Genomic DNA, 20896 nt, shown 5'->3' on the forward strand with positions numbered 1-20896 from the left:
GCCGCAAAGCGGTGTGGGCGGAAAAAAATGGGGGGACAAACCCCCTAAAACACCTGAAATGCATAGCAAACAAAGCATTTTGACAGTGTATCTATCCATCTACCTAGTTGTAGCATAACATTTCAAATAGTTCAATATTGTTTTAAATTATAGATTTTTGCATGCCATCATGTATGGTGGGGCAGACAGGGCATTTAGTAGCAGCAGCTCTAGAGAGAGAGAGAGATCTTTCTCTATAGCGCTGAGCCCCTCTGGCTTGTCTAACATCTGAATACCAGCCCACACTAACCGTTCATCGGTTAGTATTTGAGGCCTCGCGGTGCGTCCGGAAGGCGAAAAAATCTGGTGCGTGGCCGATGCCTGCACGCAACGAGGGCCTCTCCAACTCGGGCTGAATCAGGGGCCCAGTACGTCCCTGTTGGTGACAACAGTGTATGAAGCATGACCAATAAAGCCAATAAAGCTTTTGGAGGAATGAAATGAAGTGAAGTAGAAGGGTTGGTTTGGTTAGAAGAAAGGAACCAGAACAAAATGAGACAGAAAAAAAAATGTGCAGGAGAGGAGAGAGAGGGAGAGAGAGAGAGAGAGAGAGAGAGAGAGAGAGAGAGAGAGAGAGAGAGAGGAGACAGAGCTGGGTAGCGCGGGGCCTGATGATGGATGCTGTGTTCTGATTCGCTGGCCCCTAACGAAGACTCTAATTAGTGTTTGTGTAATTCTACACTGTCTCCTCAACCTGCTCGTCTTAATTAACAACATTCATCTTCTCCTCCCAGAATGCCCCCCCCCCCTCTCTCTCTCTCTCTCTCTCTCTCTCTCTCTCTCTCTCTCTCTCTCTCTCTCTCTCTCTCTCTCTCTCTCTCCCTGCCCTCCTAAAATAACAGTGTGATGGTCTGAACCCCACCTGGACTCAACCTGCTTTCACACTCCGTCTCCCCCCTCCCCCCCTCCCCCCTCCCCCCTGCCCCCCCCCCCCCCCCCCTCCCCAACTCCTCTGCCTCCCTCCAACTAACTACAGTACTTGACTATAGTTTGCTCGCTCTCTCTCTCTCTCTCTCTCTCTCTCTCTCTCTCTCTCTGTGGGTGGGGGGAATGAGGGGAGCCCACCCTCAGAGGCCCCCCAGGGACCCCTCTCTGCTCTGACGGCCCCATTTACACTCTGTTTATTAACTTCATCACAACACACACGCACACGCACACGCACACACACACACACACACACACACACACACACACACACACACACACACACGCACGCATGCACGCATGTACGGATGCGCGCACACTTGCATGCAAGGCACAGCGCTGCTCTGTCTTGCTCAAGGACACGTGGACTCCCAGGGAGAACCGGGGATTCAACCCGGGAACCTTCATGATCCCTCCTGAGCCGAGCAGGTGCATTCTGGGAGCTGACCGGTACAACCACAGTGTGTTACTGTTGTACTGACCAGTACAACCACAGTGTGTTACTGTTGTACTGACCGGTACAACCACAGTGTGTTACTGTTGTACTGACCGGTACAACCACAGTGTGTTACTACTGTTGTACTGACCGGTACAACCACAGTGTGTTACTGTTGTACTGACCGGTACAACCACAGTGTGTTACTACTGTTGTACTGACCGGTACAACCACAGTGTGTTACTGTTGTACTGGGAGCTGACCGGTACAACCACAGTGTGTTACTGTTGTACTGGGAGCTGACCGGTACAACCACAGTGTGTTACTGTTGTACTGGGAGCTGACCAGTACAACCACAGTGTGTTACTGTTGTACTGGGAGCTGACCGGTACAACCACAGTGCGTTACTGTTGTACTGGGAGCTGACCGGTACAACCACAGTGTGTTACTACTGTTGCACTGGGACCTGACCGGTACAACCACAGAGTGTTACTACTGTTGTACTGGGAGCTGACCGGTACAACCACAGAGTGTTACTACTGTTGTACTGGGTGCTGACCGGTACAACCACTGTCTCAAGGATACAATAGCTTGAGACTGTGGTTGTACTGGTCAGCTCCCAGTACAACAGTAACACACTGTGGTTGTACCGGTCAGCTCCCAGTACAACAGTAACACACTGTGGTTATACTGGTCAGCTCCCAGTACAACAGTAACACACTGTGGTTGTACTGGTCAGCTCCCAGTACAACAGTAACACACTGTGGTTGTACCGGTCAGCTCCCAGTACAACAGTAACACACTGTGGTTGTACCGGTCAGCACCGTGCAAAGTGAGCGTGGAAACACATTCCTGCAAGGGCGCCTGTACAAATCAGTGTTGAAAGGCACACATGGCAATATTATTTTTGTTGTGATGTCAGACTAGAGGCCTGGTTGGATTATATAAGGTTTTGTATGCTGTACATTTTTTATTATCGACCAAAGACAAGAAGCTTCTATTTTTTTGAAGTGTCCAGGATATGGAATGCAAAATATGGATAGCAAAAGATAGGTTTGGGGTCGGCTGGGCGACCCCGAACCTCCCAAAGGGAGCTTCTTGTAGGTTATAAAACAAAGGGAGGAGTTTAGCTGATGTGAGCTGTGTGTTACCTGGGACATGTGGTTACTATCTCAGATCAAAGGTAATGTTCAGCTCGTATGAGTTTGAACAGCCTATCAAAGGCCGTACTGTCCATGACGTCAACATAGCACGGACCAATCAAAGGCCGTGAACAGGTGCTAATTGATGGTTAACATAAAGTGTAGTGTTGTAGTACTCGAGTCAATGACTCGTCTCGAGTCAGGACTCGAGTCCAAATTTTCACTGACTCGGTCTCGTCTCGGTCTTGCCCTTAATTTGACTTGGACTCGTCTCGGTCTCGGTCTAATTTGACTTGGACTCGCCCCCCACCGAGTCCACTCGAGTCAAGTCACTACAATGCAATGGAATAAATGTTATATCCATATGAGGAGCGCATTCACGTTAACATTAAGAGAGCTGCCTTGTTAAGTAACAGAGCATTCTGACGCGCATCTGATAGGCACACAGTAGTAGCACACACGCACACACAGGCACACACACACAGAGCCCCGCTCTGCACAGCAGCAAGCATCTAATCTTCCCAGAAGTTATGTTTTTCGCCAAACAGACAACAGCACAACAGTCCACTTTCCTCTTACCTGCAGGATATCCTTGTGTCCCCAAATAAATAAGTCCTAACAGCTTCCAAACACAAGCCTTTGTGATCATGTGTTGTGTAGTTTAATCCACCCGCACAGCTGGATTAAGAATTTACGTCTTTTTGTATTTCCAGGTGTAGTCTATTACTCGTTAAGCAAGCCTCGTCCGAAAGTTTTAAAGTGCACTGATCAACAGAGAGAAGTGTAACATTGTAAATCCCTGTAGAGAGGTTAAAATCAAAACAACTTGAAGCAGTGACATGGGGTATTGTTTTGCCTTGTACTTGAAAGGCATCAGACTAATGATGACATAGGGTAGCCTACATTTCTCACCTTAAACAATGAAATGCAGACAGGCACATACTGCTATGTGTTTGAATGGGAAAACCTTATTTATTTATTTTAGCTTTTAGTCAAAATAAAATATTAAGATAAGAGTTTGTTTGAAAAACGTTTTGCTAAAATCATGCATGCTCTATTTCAATGCAACTATAACAGCAATGTTTAAAAAATGTTATAGATTACAGTAGTAGACATAATTATTTTTTAAATAATATTATTTTTGTTATCACTTGGCCTTTTGGTGCATGGGCATCAATATTATATCTATATCATGATATTAGACTGGATAGGCCTAATTATCGTCTGTGATTTGGGATATTGTACTGCAGTATATGCCAAGTCTTATTTGTACACTAAGGTACTTGTTCTCTGCCTGGGAGAAAATGTAATTGTAGCAACTCAAATGTCTAGTTCTTAGACAGAAAATTGGTATGGGAAAAAACTACCTCTCCAAAAAACTCCCTCAAACCTAAACCACAGCATTGACAGCAACCAAAGGTAATTTGGGGAGACCTATTGATTTAATTTGAAGACAAGCCATTAATTTGAAAGGTATTGGTAGGAAACACCAGACAGGTGCATGCACATGAACGGGGGGTTCTTGCAGTGTGTGTGTGTGTGTGTGTGTGTGTGTGTGTGTGTGTGTGTGCGTGTGTGTGTGTGTGTGTGTGTGTGTGTGTGTGTGTGTGTGTGTGTGTGTGTGTGTGTGTGTGTGTGTGTGTGTCCGAAAAAAAAAATACATATATTGTTTTCTGCAGCCTACCTATCAAAAAAAAAGGAAAAAAAAGAAAACTGGACTCGGCTCGGTCTCGCCTACCATTGGTCTCGGACTTGACTCGGACTTGCCTCCCATTGGTCTCGGACTCGACTCGGACTCGGCCCCCTCCCAGGGGCTCTTGACTCGGACTCGACTCGGACTCGAACCCCATATGACTTGGACTTGACTTGGACTCGCTTTAGGTGGACTCGACTACAACACTAATAAAGTGAAACATAAGAGCCGGTTGCACCGCTGCCACGGCTAAAGCAAATGCAATTATTTACGTTATTTTATTTGGTGGTGGTTGGAGACCACCACCAACCCTGACCCCATCAGGGCTGGAACCGCATGAGCGCACACACTGGCGTGTGTGCGTGTGTGTTCGTGCATGTGCGTGTGTGCTGCAGTTTGCTGCTCTCAGCTTGCATGCAGGGTTGAGCTGCAACGGACCAATGAACCACTTTACCTCCCATAATGCACCATCACTACCCAGGATGCATTTCAGCCTGTAATGTTGCTGGACTGTCACTGAGGGTTAGATAGCATTCACACACACACACACACACACACACACACACACACACACACACACACACACACACACACACACACACACACACACACACACACACACACACACACACACACACACCATATTGATAGCAATTACAACCCTTTCATCAGCGCCTCTGTTGTGGGTTGGAGGTTAATCTACTCACCTTCCTCGCACACACGCACGCACACACATACAATTCAATTCAATTCAAAGGAGCTTTATTGGCATGAGAAAACATAGGTTTACATTGCCAAAGCAAGTATCACAAATACAAAAAAGGTCAGCTTATCTGTTGAAAAATGGGGAACATACAGTATATACAGTTGGAGGGGGTACAGCATTGTGTAAACATACACACACACACATATACACACATATACACACACACAGAGATAGGAGGTTGAAGTGACAGAAAGATAGATACAGAAAACAATATATATATCGTTGCTGTCGGTCAGAAACCTTGTATCTCTATATTTCAACGTTTTAATGTTTTCTTCCCGTAAATGAATACGTTACACAAAAGTAACAACACATTTTAGAGCTTTTGAAACTAATGCGTGTGCCTGGGTTTTATAAACATTGAACCAATGACAAAAAAGGTTACTTATTTTCTCTTCCATTTCCTTCAAACTGAAGCGGCAGTGACGGGTCCTCACTGCAGGTGAGAGGAGCAAGAGAACAAAGCAGGCTGATTGCTTCCTTAATGACCTGTCCGTCAATCACACCACGGCAACACCCACCAATCACATCCTGTCACCTCCAGCTCGCTGGCACGTCCACGGGATGATGTCATCATCAAGTCCACGGGATGATGTCATCATCAAGTCCACGGGATGATGTCATCATCAAGTCCACGGGATGATGTCATCATCAAGTCCACGGGATGATGTCATCATCAAGCGCGGTGAGGCGCAGGCAGGCAGGCGTGTCTGGGCCCTGCAGGTACAAGACTTCACCGCGTTAGTGTGCTTTAACTATTGAAAAATAGCAGATATACAAGCTCACAGGTGCCGCCTATGTTTCTATGTCAGTGGTGCTCAAACTTTTTCATGTGAAGGACCCCCAAAATGATATGTATTTGGCCACGGACCCCCATCTCAAAATATTTAGTTCCAGGGCCCCCCCCCCCCCAGAAGCAAAATTTGAGTTACAAACGTTCGCTTAAAAAATACATGTATTCAAAGATTTACAGACATTTTCACGACTTTTCAGACATAGCAGATCTACAAGCTCACATATATCTGCTATAAAATAATTAAGGGCCCTCCACCTTGGGCCCTGGTAACTCAGCCCCCCCCCCCCCCCCCCCCCCCTTGTGACGTGTGCAGGGGAGGGGGGGGGGGGGTCGCTGCTCATCTTGACTTCAGGTCCTTGCAGATAAGCTGACCTTTAGCATTCAAAGCACAGAAATGCAAATCTGACCTTACATCAGTGAAATCTGTTCCCTCTCTGGTCTAATCTGACTGCTTCCACCTGCTCTGCTGTTCCTCCCTACGGTTTGGACTGCCAGGGTGTCAAGGAACTACAGTACATGTTACTCGAGTACTAGACTACTTACTGTACAAGTACAATTCTGAGGTATTATTTATACTTGCACCAGTAATTACAATTTCCAATACTTTTACTTCTACTCCACTACATCTCAGAGGAAAATATTGTACAATTATATGAAAACTCAAGTTATTATAGTTTAATGTATTGTTACAAAACACACTAACCACTTCATATATTCCTAGCCCTATAGTCAGCCGTTTGAAGATTTTTTTTTTTCAAGACATTTTGTATACATTTTGAACTTTTGAAAAGGACATTCTGTACAATGAGAAGTAAAAGTTTAAGAGGAAGAAAGAAAACACTCCTTCTAATCTAGACGTACCGTATCTGCAACATTTGACACAGTGGTCATTTTTTTATGTCATCAGGGTTAAACGTATCCATGCTTTTGTTTCTAGTCGACTGGACTTAGCGATGTCCAACTAATGAAACACTCTGCTGATAGGCTGCTCACCAGAACTGAAAGAAGGCCAGAGCATATCGGCCGGCCAGTCTGGCTCGTCCTGTTTCATTTAGAATCCACTTCAAAGTCCTGGAGCTTGTTTTTAAAGCTTTAAATGGTCTGGGACTCGGAGTCGGACCAGCCTTTCTCAAAGGACTCACTAACAGTCGGCTCCCAAGAGAACTTACCGTATATCCACTTCGCTGCAGGTTTATTAACGGTTTATACGATCCAAACCCAGAAGAACATTGGTGATGCTGCATTCGTCAATTATTGCGACCGTCAGGTCGCAGTTACTATCAAAACCTCGACCAGCTGTCCGTCAGTCCGTCAGTCTGTCTGTCACACCTCACACGTCACACTTTTGCCCTGCTCATATCTCTGCAACCGTTGCCCCGATCCATGCCAAATTTTGCACACACACTCCTTGCCTGCCAAACCACAACCTCCATCAATTCTCACATGACCCTCTTCTAGCTCCACCATGAGGCCAATTCTTGACACTGCTCCTACACATTTTGACCTAAAATCACGCAAATCGGTACACAGTATGTCTACACTCATCTCATCACCATGGATCTGTCCCATTTAGCGCCAACATCAGGCCGATTTTTTCAAACACATTTTTGGACACTATACTGCTACAGATTTTGCCCTAAAATCATGCAAATCGGTACACTATAACCTGACGGTCGCTTATCTCCCGATTAGGGAGTCTTACTGGTATGTTCTGAATCTGCAGGAATACTTTACCTCAAGAAACCGCATTCTTATTATTATTTTTTTTTACGATCAATCAAATGATTGTGTTGCTGGCTTGGATCGATGGAACTAATTTAAGTTCCTGTTTATTATTATATACCTTATATAATATATAACTTTAAAGAAAGGTTTTACAGAAAAAAAACCAGTAAGACTCCCTAATCGGGAGATAAGCAACCGCCACGTCGCATACACAAACTTTAGAAGACAATGGTAGCCAATCAGGAGGGAATATGGGAAATGGGACAGATCCATGTTGATGATATAACTTTAGAGATACTGTGTACCGCTTTGTGCGATTTTAGGCCAAAATCTGTAGGAGCAAAAATGTGGTTTGCAAAAATCGGCCTGAAGGTGGCGCTAAAAGAGGGCCATGTGAGAAATCTTGGCTGGAGGTTGTGATTTGCCATCCAAGGAGTGTGTGTGCAAAGTTTGGCATCGATAGGGCCAACAGTGGCAGAGATAAGAGTAGGGGCAAAAGTGTGACGTGACAGACGAACAGACAGCCGGTGGAGCTTTACACTTGAGCCGTGAGAGACTGCTTTAGCCGACTCAGTGGCGTTGGAGTTATGTTCCGATAGGGACAGAGTCCTAACTCCCCCAGGACCCCCAACCCGGGGCACGTGTGTGTTTGGGTGAGCGTTCTTGTATTCTACAGTATTACCAGAGATGGACAGAGAAATTGCAGTGAGATTCCATCCTTCACAGATTCACAGTAGAGCCGATCAGACATGTTTTAACTCCAGCATCATTATTAGTCTTACAGTAACATGTATGACAAAATAGAAATCCAATGATGAGACATTTCTTGAAGATATTGTCTCCTGTTTAAATTCATCCACCTGTTTCCTTGATGTTTTACCCACTAGCTTTAAAAAATAAAATAAAAATAAAAGAATAAATAGTTTTGGGCAGCAGCCTGATGAAAGTTAGAACTCCTTGCATTTCTTTCCAGTCTGGTAGTTTTCCTTGGGCTTTGAAAACAGCAGTTGTTTAGCTTCTCCTCCAGAAGAGAAAGAGCAGTCTTGATGCTAGCCTGCAGTTCTGGCTCTTATGGAACTCATGGTTGTTGTGTAAAGTTATCTAAAAGGTTTTCCATCAACAGCTTATTTTAACAGTGAAGAATTGCTTTCTTAACTTCAGGATCTCAGCTCCATCATAGCACTGAGGCTGCTCTCATAGCAACATTTAACATAATACTCAGGGCTCTATTATTTGTCCCTCTTTCCGTTTTCACTTACAACACATTGTAGAGCTTGTAGATTGACTATTTTTGCCTAATGTTCGGCCCAGAACAGGGATGCCAGGGTTCTGCGGTGGAGGGCAGGCACTTTTACCACTACGCCTCCTGCAAATCGTAACTGTCATGCAGAAACCTTGGATCTCCGTAAGTTTCAAATGTGTAATTTTTTTTCCTGTAAAGTAGAGCGTTGCTTCATCATACAAAACTGTCGCACAAAACTAGTGAAAATAGGCGATCTACAGGCACACAACGCCTCGCTTTTTAAAATCATTTCTAAACCAGTTTTGGACTGTAGCACTGTATAACACTTGCTACTGTGTTACAAAGACTAGAGAACTGGGTGGGACTTTCTGGAACTTTCCTAACATAACAAAACACACATGCAGTAAAACATCCTCCGTGATCATTTGACTCCAAAGATGGTACAAATGAACGCCATGGAGCTGTGATTTAATGGTGTTTATAAATGATGCTGCAGCAGCAGGACTGCTGAAGATGTTAGAAACACAGGCTGGCAGGTGGCTGTTTCAACCGGCACCTGTTCCCTGTGTGTGTGTGTGTGTGTGTGTGTGTGTGTGCGTGCGTGCGTGCGTGCGTGCATGCGTGCGTGCGTGCGTGCGTGCGTGCGCGTGCGCGTGCGTGCGCGTGCGTGCGCGTGCGTGCGCGTGCGTGCGTGCGTGCGTGTGTGTGCGTGTGTGATGCAGTGCTGAAAGCACTAATGTATGACACATCACCAGCATTTGTCTAAACAGCACAGAAGTACATACGCACGCACGCACGCACGCACGCACGCACGCACGCACGCACACGCACACACACACACACACACACACACACACACACACACACACACAGGCACGCACGCACGGATGAACACGCGCGCGCGCGTGCCCACAAACAGAAAGGCACGCGCAGTCGCGCACACATGCAATTTTTCACTCAGCAATTACTCTGTCGTAAACTTTATACAGTCTCACCAGGTGTGTCTGATGGAGGGAGAGAGAGAGAGAGAGAGAGAGAGAGAGAGAGAGAGAGTTATATTATATATGCTGGCTTGCAACTCTCAGCTGTAGTGTCCAATTATCTCGGTTTCCAAATGGTTTCATTTGTAGAGCCATGATTCACTGTCTATAGCATACATGGGCAACTGGCGGCCCGGGGGCCACATGCGGCCCCCACCTTCACTTAATGCGGCCCGCAGGTTGATATTGCAAAACTGATAGACTTCAGGTATTAATTTACAATTCTAAACATGCAGACATGACCCGCTTTAATTACTACAGTCTATATTAGTAGCTTAAAGGAGTCATCCAGACCAAAACACATATAGGGTTAAATCTGCCTTTTATCATACCCCTTCATACCTGCTTTAGTCCATTTTTTTCATAGCTGCCCCTGTTGCTAGATTCCGGCTGCCCCTGTTGCTAGATTTCACGGGCTCTCTCATAACTAACACAGTGGATTGTCCTTAGGCTAGTGCGGTTATTTCTTTAGCTTCAAAGTTAGTATTTTTTTATTGGATTGTGTTTACACAACGTCCTGAGACCAACCAAACCGCTGTTTTGACCTCACAGGCACCCTTACTTGTCAAACGGCTTCTGCTCTGCACCAGAGCAGGGAGAGGAGAGGCTAGAAAGGGATGGGAGGGAGGGGTCTGTTTGACAAGTAAGGTTGCCTGTGAGGTCAAAACAGCGGTGTGGTTGGTCTCAGGACATTGTGTAAACGCAATCCAATAAAAAAATACTAACTTTGAAGCTAAATAAATAACCGCACTAGCCTAAGGACAATCCACTGTGTTAGTTATTAGAGAGCCCGCGAAATCTAGCAACAGGGGCAGCTATGAAAAAAAATGGACTAAAGCAGGTATGAAGGGGTATGATAAAAGGCAGATTTAACCCTATATGTGTTTTGGTCTGGATGACTCCTTTAATCACTAGTACTAGTCTTTTTCCATGCCCAATGTATTTGTATTTAAGTTCATAAAGTTAACATATATATAACATTTAAAATTAAATATTTTCAGGATTCCAATTAAAAAATACCCCAAAATAATTCAGGATTCCAATTCCAAAATAGCAAAAATAGACGATCTACAAGCAACGCGTTTTGAACTTGTAGATAGGTTATTTTAGCTATTTTTGACTGTATTATGCAATGTGGCCCTTTGGAGTGAGTGTGAAAATATAGTGGCCCTCTCCATCATCAAAGTTGTCCACCCCTGGCCTAGAGGAATGCGTGGCAAATGTGTCATGATTGAATGCACAGGGTTTATGGACATAAATAAAATGGCATTACCAGGCATGGCCAGCGATGTACATGGGACCAGTTACCCATATATGGAGACCCCTGCATGATAGTCAACAATGTTATGTCAAAACATGCCCATATATGGGCATTATCAAATATGGGCATTCCCAGATGTGTCCTTAATATTGATGACATTGGGACAGGGATCTCCATATATGGGCACAAAACGTATGTTAATTAGTAAAGCCAAGCAGGGCCTTGGCGAGTTAGGGCCTGGGTTTGATGCCTTGGGATCTCCATATATGGGCATAAGCCACCTTCCTCCTCTCATCTTCCTCTCTGTCTCTCCTCTCCTCTCCTCTCCTCTCCTCCCCTCTCCTCTCCTCTCCTCTCCTCTCCTCTCTCTGACACTGTCTATCTGATTTATGTCAAGACCTTTTGGTGAAAATTGCGGAGTAAGGAAATATAGAGGTCTCTCTCTGTGTGTGTGTGTGTGTGTGTGTGTGTGTGTGTGTGTGTGTGTGTGTGTGTGTGTGTGTGTGTGTGTGCGCGCGACCATCACGTCACACTCTAGAAGGCAATGGTAGCCAATCAGGAGGGAATATGGGACATGGGACAGATCCATGTTGATGACATGACTGTAGAGATAATGTGTAGCGCTTTGCGTGATTTTAGGGCAAAAATTGTAGGAGCAGTGTCCAAAAATGTGTTTTGCAAGAATTGGCCTCATGGTGGCGCTAGAAGAGGGTAATGTGAGAATTAATGGGTGGAGGTTGTGGTTTGACAGGCAAAGAGTGTGTGTGCAAAATTTGGCATGGATCGGGGCAACGGTGGCGAAGATATGTATAGGGGAAAAGTGTGACGTGACTGACTGACTGACTGACTGACTGACTGACTGACTGACTGACTGACAGACAGCCGGTGGAGGTTTTGATAGTAACTGCGACCTGACAGTCACAACAACGCATTGCAACCAAGTCACATAACACATAACACAATACAACACAACACAACACAACACAACACAACACAACACAACACAACACAACACAACACAACACAACACAACACAACATGGTAACTGTCAAAGTTCCTCAAATTGAAGCCTTTTTTTAATAATACTACCTAAAGGGCAGGGACGTGCTGAAACAACAAACAGAGACTCTTGAAAGGTTCTTGAAAGTTCTTGTTTCTGGCAGGTTCTGGTTCTGGTTCTAGTTCGGCCCTGTTGGGGAAAAGTGGATTTTATCCATGGAAATAACAACACCATGGAACACAACACGAAAACTAATTTCACCCACTTTATTGAGACTAGTTACTCCTGTAAACCTATGATGTGATTCTGATTAAGGGTAGCACGGGTCCTAAAAATGGGAGTCGAGCCGAAATGGAGCAGTGAAAATTTGGACCGAGCAAAATGGCCCAGAGAAAAATACAGATTTTCTAGCCCCGGCCCAAAATGGATCCGAGAGTGATTGGATCCGACTCTAAAATGGAACCAGGAGAAACAAATCCGATCTGTCCAGGTCTTTGGCCCGAACTGTGTCCGATGCTATATAATGCTTATTTTTTACCATTACTTTTGAGACAAATAGCCTAGACCAGCAGCGCACCTCAGCCGCTCCGAGGACCGAGAGGTGAGAGCTATTATTGCGGAGGTTTGCGTGCGCCGTGCGTCATGCAGAACAGTTAGATTTCCAGCTCAGTCCCCAGCTGAACAATCACCATGATATCCACAACAAACACCAACCTGTCCGTGTCCAGTGAGAGTGTTACAGTCCAGTCAGTGTCCACGACACCACAGCTCGCAAGCCTCGCATCACAAAACCTTCCTCCTCCTGCGCTCTCCGCTGCCCCATCATAGCTCCTTTTGGAACCACTTGCTCCGCAGCTATGCCGCTTCACATCTCGGAGCGCCATAGCCACGGAGCGAGTGGTTCCGAAAGGAGCTAGAGTAATCACAGACAGAGACGAGACTGAGCTGGCTCGTGTGCGTCGGTGCTTTTGTGTTGCAGATAGACAGATTTTCGTAGACTTTATGTTGCCCATCCCCACAGATGATGTCCAGAAACATGCTCTATATAGGCTAAATGGCGTTCCAAACTGCTGCATCATCCACGTGGCCTCTGTTTGCGTTTTACCTCGCAAAAAAAAAACATCCATGATTTTCACTTCAGCAGCAGCGCAATGCTTGAGATTTGATGCGCTGAACGGGACTCATTCAATAAGCAAGACGATAATATGGATTTGGGAGCGTAATTACAATGCTCATTAAAAACAATATATATTTTAAAGTTGAAGGGTAAATACACAGTATATTTTTAAATCTCGTGTCCTCTCGGATCCTTATGGGTAAATGCATTTTGGACAGCCCCGAACGGACCCGAGGCAATTAGATTCTACCCTACCCTAACCCGAGGGACAAGTGAATATTTTAGACCCAAAACGGCTCGGGTGTCCGTTCAGGTCTCGGGTTATCGGGTCCTGGAAGACCCGTACTACGCTCTAATTCTGATTCAAACAGAGACGGGCATAATATCTCTCTCTCACTCATAAGATCTACTTTTCACATGTATGTCAAGCTACATAATAGCCTATGTACATCATGTGTCACATGTATGTTGGGTCTCACAGTGCATGCTAGGCTGCTCATATCATATATCTGTGTACAATTATTAACTATGAGAAGTCAGCTGTCCTGGAAACAGATGTGAGTGATGTTCACTGTCACACAGAGGAGACATTGGTCTCTCTAACTGTTGTCAATATGATTGCTGCTGCGCTCCAGATATTCTTTACAGATGGACCGTCTGACTGTCGTGTTGTCCAGGGCTTTCAGGCCATTCTATAAATCAATGCTATTAGATTATCACTCTATCAATAAGCTTCAATGACAGGAACTGTTTCACATTTACCAACTACTCTCTATAGCATAGAGCCTACATTTACAAAATGGTAACTCAATGGTTGTCAAACGTTTTAATTTGAAGGCTCAATCATAACTCTTGAGAGTGTACAAATGGAACCAAATGGACCCTTGGGGTTCCATTCGTACACTCTCAGAGTTAAAGAGCTGTAAGGGTCCATTTGGAAACCGCTTAAGGGACTCACTGTTGGGTGAAACCTGTACGTCCAAAACAATAACTTTTTATGAAATGGGGAAAATAAAATAACCTATACATCGTCACTGTCAGGCAGAAACCTTGTATCTCCAAGTTTCAAATATGTTTTTTCATTGTCACACAACTAGTGAAAATAGCAGATCTACAAGCACACACCGCCTCGCGGTGCGAGGCATTGTGTGCTTGTAGATCGGCTGTTTTCACTAGTTTAAAACGATAAATATTTTAAAAGGATAAATACCAAACGCATGGTTTTGGAAATCCACCCGAAAACGATGATATTATTATTATAGTCACGAGGTCTTGTTATTCATTCATATAGATATATTTTTCTTTCCTTTATATTTTTATTAGAGGTTTAGGCACACAGTCAGTCACATCAGTAGATATAAAACAACATTTATGAAGCTCCCAGACAGTTACCAGCACTTTTGAACCAGGTTAAGGGATGCGCAACATTTGCCAAAACAGCAGAACTTGTAAAAAATGTTGTGACGCTCTACCAGTAAGACTCCCTAATCGGGAGATAAACGACCGCCAGGTCGCGTGTATACACTCAGCCTCATGGTGGAGCTAGAAGAGGGCCATGTGATTAGTGAGGGGTGGAGGTTGTGGTTTGCCAGCCAAGGAGTGTGTGTGCAAAGTTTGGCATGGATAGGGGCAACGGTGGCGGAGATTTCATGTTCATGTTCGTCCTTCGCTTGCGAAGATGACCAAGTGACTTCACATTGTCTTGTGGGTGTGAAGATGACCAAGTGACTTCACATTGTCTTGTGGGTGTGAAGATGACCAAGTGACTTCACATTGTCTTGTGGGTGTGAAGATGACCAAGTGACTTCACATTGTCTTGTGGGTGTGAAGATGACCAAGTGACTTCACATTGTCTTGTGGGTGTAAAGATGGCTGATGAGGTCCGATCCTGGCAGTGAATGTCCGTTTGCAGTGAGGGCATGTTATGGTTAGTTAGTTAGTTAATTAGTTAATTAGTTAATTCGTTAATTAGTTAATTAGTGGGTCGGCTGGGTGAGGGGGAGGAACGGGCTCTGGTCTTGCAGAGCTGTCGCTTCAGTTCTGCTTCCTGAATGCAGCGCTTTTCATACTCTGCTTGATAAGATAAGAATTATGATACATAATTCTGGTTTGTGTATGACGCTCATATGACCATATAAGGTTATATATTATGAACTGAACTCACAGTATAGAGACCACATTTTGTGGATACTGTAAAGCTCAGGCTAATAGATTACAGGTCATAGTAACTTTGGTTGCCCCGACTGTAATCATGTTTTGATATACTGTGATACTATGATATAAGTCACGAGTGGTGGAAAATTACCAACACTACGTGTCACTTTCTTCCTGTTACTTCCTTGTTATGATATGGGAACGAATGAATAAGTTCCACGCTTCTTACTGTCATAAACTGTACTCTTTATATACATGTTAAACTTCCATTTTGGGAGAGAGAGAATTCTCGACCTGACCGCTATGGTTGGGGAGAGAGATTAGAACGCTGCCACCAGGATGGCAGCCCACTGTCTGTCTACCTTGTCTGTCTCTCTTCAATACAGCAATATAAGAAATATAGTCCTTTGGCTCTTTGTCTTATTTTCTCTATGGATTTAGAGATCCATAATTTATTTATTAATTGGTCCTTCTCGAGTGGTCAAGCTGCGGTGCGTTTGACCAGCCAGGGGGGGACTTGAGGAACCGGTACTGTACGGTCCCTCTCTCACCAGGGCTGGTCAAAGCGCTCCGACACGCTTTAAAATTACCAGCCAGATTTTATCTCTACATTGCTGTATTTTCAGACAAAGGAATTTTATTTGACAACAGTGTTATGAGTTTTCGATTAATGTGGAACCGCGTGGACCCCCAGGAGCAGCGGACCGTGTTGGACCGTCTTCCTTGAGGTTGGATACTCCCCCGGTCCTGGGCTGCATCTGGGATTTCCACGCTCGGCAAATTCCTAAGTGATTAAGATAAGTACATATTTACTAAATCCCTGTAACGCGTCGTGTCTTTGAATTTTGAATTAAGATGTTAATGTTTTGATAATTGAGAAGATGTGTGAATGATGTTCTCCCTCCGTTGGAGGAGTCCGAAAGCTCCTAATAATGTTTTGGTTTGACACGCGTCGTAAATTAACCCTTATCTATAGATACCGAATGGTCGTAACTCTTTGTTTCATCTTACAACGTTTCAGGGAGGTGTACACAATCCCTATTCTATTTTAAACTATTTCTCTGGTTCGTGCTCTCGCTCTCTCATTGTGATGAGGAGGAAGAGACAATACTGATTTTCAAACTTTAACTTTTTTCAGTACAGTTGTTTTTGTCATTATTTGTTTGTCTGGACCCTATGAAGGGTCATTATTTGCCCACTGTTGACCCAGGCAGTTTTTCTGTAGACCCAGTACAGTTATCCCCACTGTAGACCCAGGCAGAATCTCTGTATAGTACAGTTGGATGTTATTTGTCCTCCGCAAGTCAGCGGAGTGTTTAGTTATCTGTTTATGTACCGATACTACTGTGTTTATTTAGGTCTCTCACTTTCATGGCTTGGCCCAGCCATTTGGAAAGTGAGAAACAATATTTTTATCTTTAAGACTATGTTACTGACCAGTTCTGTTTTCTGTAATATTAAGTACTTTTAAGACGTTTTAAAATGTCTCTGAGAAATTAAAGTTAAGATTTAAGACTAAGAATAACTAACTCAAATTATTGATGCCTAAATTCATTTAAACTGTTGTAACGTTAAGATTTAAAACCTGCTAGAGGATTCTGGCTGTGTATTATACTATAATTTCATTTATGTGATGAATGGATTCTGTGAGAATGAGTTTGCCGTAGGCTACTGTATGTGTGAGGGCGTGCACGAATTTTGGGGAAGTGCGTGTGGGTGCTGCTTCAGTAAACCCCCCCCTCTCTGACTCCCATCTCTGTGAGCATGAGTGCGTGCGTGCGTGCACTTGTGTGTGTGCGTGCCGTTCTGTATGTGTGTGTGCGTGCATGCATGTGCGTGCGTGGGTTTGAGGTGGAATGTGTGAGCTCAACCCCCACCTCTCTCTTCGTCAACGTGTGTGCCCACTGTATGTGTGAGTGCGGGCAAGCGCCTGTGTGTGCGTAAATGTCGCTCTGACCCTTATCTCTTTCACTCCCTGAGTGCGTGCGTGAGCGTGCGTGTGACTGTGATTCATGCCTTTTGAGGTGTGTGCGTATGTGTGCCTGTGTGCCTGTCTGAGAAACCACCTGGATCTGTCAAGGTCAGATGGTCTGTGTGTGAGAGAATTGTTTTGGGAACATGTCTCTGTTTAGACGTTCCTTTCTCCTATTTTTCGTCAACATTCTAATTGTTTTCTGTCTATGGTATTTTGTTTTGGTTCTATCCTGTCTTGTTATGAATACATTTTAGAAAAACTCCATTACCCTTAAATCTCTGTTGGGAACGTCATGTCCCAGGTTACCATAACAACCAAATTAGACCCCATCGCTGGGAAGGACACAAGGTCGCTTCTCGCCCCTGAGGCGTATTACTTATCACTGACTCCCCTGTGCCCAAGCTGCTACTGTACTGTACTGTAGTGTATGATTTAAAGCTCATTTCATTGATTTAAATAATTTAAATTATTTTATTTAACTTTTACAACTTGTTGTAAAAAAGGGGGGAGTCTAAGGTTTAATATATTTTAATTTTGATTTGATTTTAATTTATTTAATTTGGTTTTTCATTGATTTAAGATTTATTTGAAACTTAATTTGAAATATTTCTGTTTACATGGCTTGAGACTGGACGGAGAGAGGAATGCAGAGTGTGGGGAAGGAGAATCGGGGTCATCATCGAAAACCACCTGATGGAGTGCAGACGAACCACGACCTGAGGCCCGGCCAGACCAGTGCACGAGCCAATCCACCGCAGCGGCACCAGTAAAATGGTGCCTGGTCGGTGAGTTTCTGTTGCACTGTTGAAATACAGCCATGTAGTACAAACGCTACCTGAAGTTCTGAACTAAATTGTTTTGGAAACAGTAAACTGGCCAGGTTTCGTCCCCCGTAGGAAACACCTGAAAGAAGACGCAATCTAAGACCCAGAAGAACCCACAGCTTCTGCATGTCCTCACCGCCGTCTCTCCACTGCCCCAACGTCAACGTCATCATCATCATCATCATCATCATCATCATCATCATCATCATCGTCATCATCGTCATCCGATCACTGGACTTATGGACCTTTTTTTAATTAATCTTTTATTACAGGTTTTCATTTTTCATTCTTTATTTTTATCTGTTTATTCAATTTTAATTCTGTCTTCATTTCATCTGTAAAAAACGATGAAATATTTTTATTTGGTGTCAAGTTTCTTTAACTTTAAGGATTTATTACAGTTCTCTTTTGAAAATTTGAATTTCTAAATATTATTAAAGTCTTCATATTATTATTATTATTACCCTGATAAAATGTTTAATATGGAAGTCATATGAACCTCATACAAAAATTAAAAGGATAGATTGATAAGATAAGAATTATGATACATAATTCTGGTTTGTGTATGACGCTCATATGACCATATAAGGTTATATATTATGAACTGAACTCACAGTATAGAGACCACATTTTGTGGATACTGTAAAGCTCAGGCTAATAGATTACAGGTCATAGTAACTTTGGTTGCCCCGACTGTAATCATGTTTTGATATACTGTGATACTATGATATAAGTCACGAGTGGTGGAAAATTACCAACACTACGTGTCACTTTCTTCCTGTTACTTCCTTGTTATGATATGGGAACGAATGAATAAGTTCCACGCTTCTTACTGTCATAAACTGTACTCTTTATATACATGTTAAACTTCCATTTTGGGAGAGAGAGAATTCTCGACCTGACCGCTATGGTTGGGGAGAGAGATTAGAACGCTGCCACCAGGATGGCAGCCCACTGTCTGTCTACCTTGTCTGTCTCTCTTCAATACAGCAATATAAGAAATATAGTCCTTTGGCTCTTTGTCTTATTTTCTCTATGGATTTAGAGATCCATAATTTATTATTACTGCTACACCATGCTTGACCGCTGAGCGCCAATTGGAGCAGTGTTCAAAAATGTGTTTTGCAAGAATGGGCCTCATGGTGGCGCTAGAACAGGGCAATGTGAGAAGTGAGGGTTGTGAGAGGTTGTGGTTTCCCAGCCAAGGAGTGTGTGTGCAACGTTTGACATGGATAGGGGCAACAGTGGCGGAGATGAGAGTAGGGGGAAAGTGTGACGTGACGGACAGAGAGACAGACTGACTGACAGCCGGTGGAGCCTTTCATAGTAACTTGCGACCTGACAGTCGCAAACATGGGCCAAAATGTATGTAACAAGTGGAATGTACCCAAATTAATTGAAAATGTTTACTTTCATGTCTTTACATTTCAAATATAATTAAAGTAAAATAACAAGTTCATTTCACAAATATCATTTCAGAAATAAATGTAACGTCACGTAATGTCATTCATAGTCTCCTCTGCAATTAAGCGTATGTTTTGTTGGCTAGCGTGTGTGTGTGTGTGTGTGCGTGTGTGCGTGTGTGTGTGTGTGTGTGTGTGTGTGTGTGTGTGTGTGTGTGTGTGTGCACAGTATCCGTGCTGTGAGTGTAATGTGTTTTTAATGGGACTTTTATCATTAAGTCGCTGAATGAATGTTTCATGTTGTGCGTCGAGCTCTGCTTCATGCCTAATTCATGCTCTGTCATGTGACGGCTTTGGACGCCTAAAAATAGCAGATGTACAAGCACAACGCGTCCCCGTCCGGGACGCCTTGTGAGCTTGTAGATCTGCACTTTTGGGGCGCACGAATCAGTTCACGAAAGCAAGACACACAAACATGCGCGCGCGCGCACACACACACACACACACACACACACACACACACACACACACACACACACACACACACACACACACACATTGTGTTATGCTAATTCCAATGGTGAAAGCCACCCGGAGAAGCAATGGCGGACTGGGCCACACTGTGTGTGTGTGTGTGTGTGCGTGCGTGCGTGCGTGCGTGCGTGCGTGCGTGCGTGTGTGTGTGTGTGTGTGTGTTCTTGTGCTCTGCCCTGCCATAACTTGTGACACCCAATGTGCGTTAGCCCACTCAACTTGTGACATCCGTTTGACTTGTGACACCCAAAATTTGGATGCCACAAGTTTTCTTTGTTTAAATCAAGGTATTTTACTCCCATGGTGCTCTGGTGTGATTTTTAGGGTCGGATGTCATAAGTGACATTTTCTTAGATTTGTGTGTGTGTGTGTGTGTGTGTGGGTTTGTGCTCGTGGACTCCCCTTGGAGGCTGGACCATGCTACTTTTTTCCATCATTTAAACAGATTTTCGTCAAATCTGATAGTTAATAATGACACCTGATTTTTTTTGGAGCTGTACGAGCCCTGGAAAGGGTTTTAAAAATGTGGATTTTCCATCATTTAAACAGATTTTTGTCAAATCTGATAGTTGCTAATGATACCTGATTTTTGATTGGAGCTGTACGAGCCCTGGAAAGGGTGGTTGCCGAAAGTGAGTATACAGCCTCGCATGCAATTTATCGGATGTCGGATGTCACAAGTCATCTCAAGGCAGTGTGTGTGGAGGGGATGAGAGCTTGTAGAGCAGCAGCAGGGACCCCCTCGGGCCTCAGATCTGATGACCATTTAAATAAATAAATCCTCGCTGGTAATTTTCCTCAAATCTGCCCAAATATCTGCCATG

This window comes from Nannobrachium achirus (genome assembly GCF_963921795.1).
Source record: "Nannobrachium achirus genome assembly, chromosome: 2".
NCBI lineage: Eukaryota > Metazoa > Chordata > Actinopteri > Myctophiformes > Myctophidae > Nannobrachium > Nannobrachium achirus.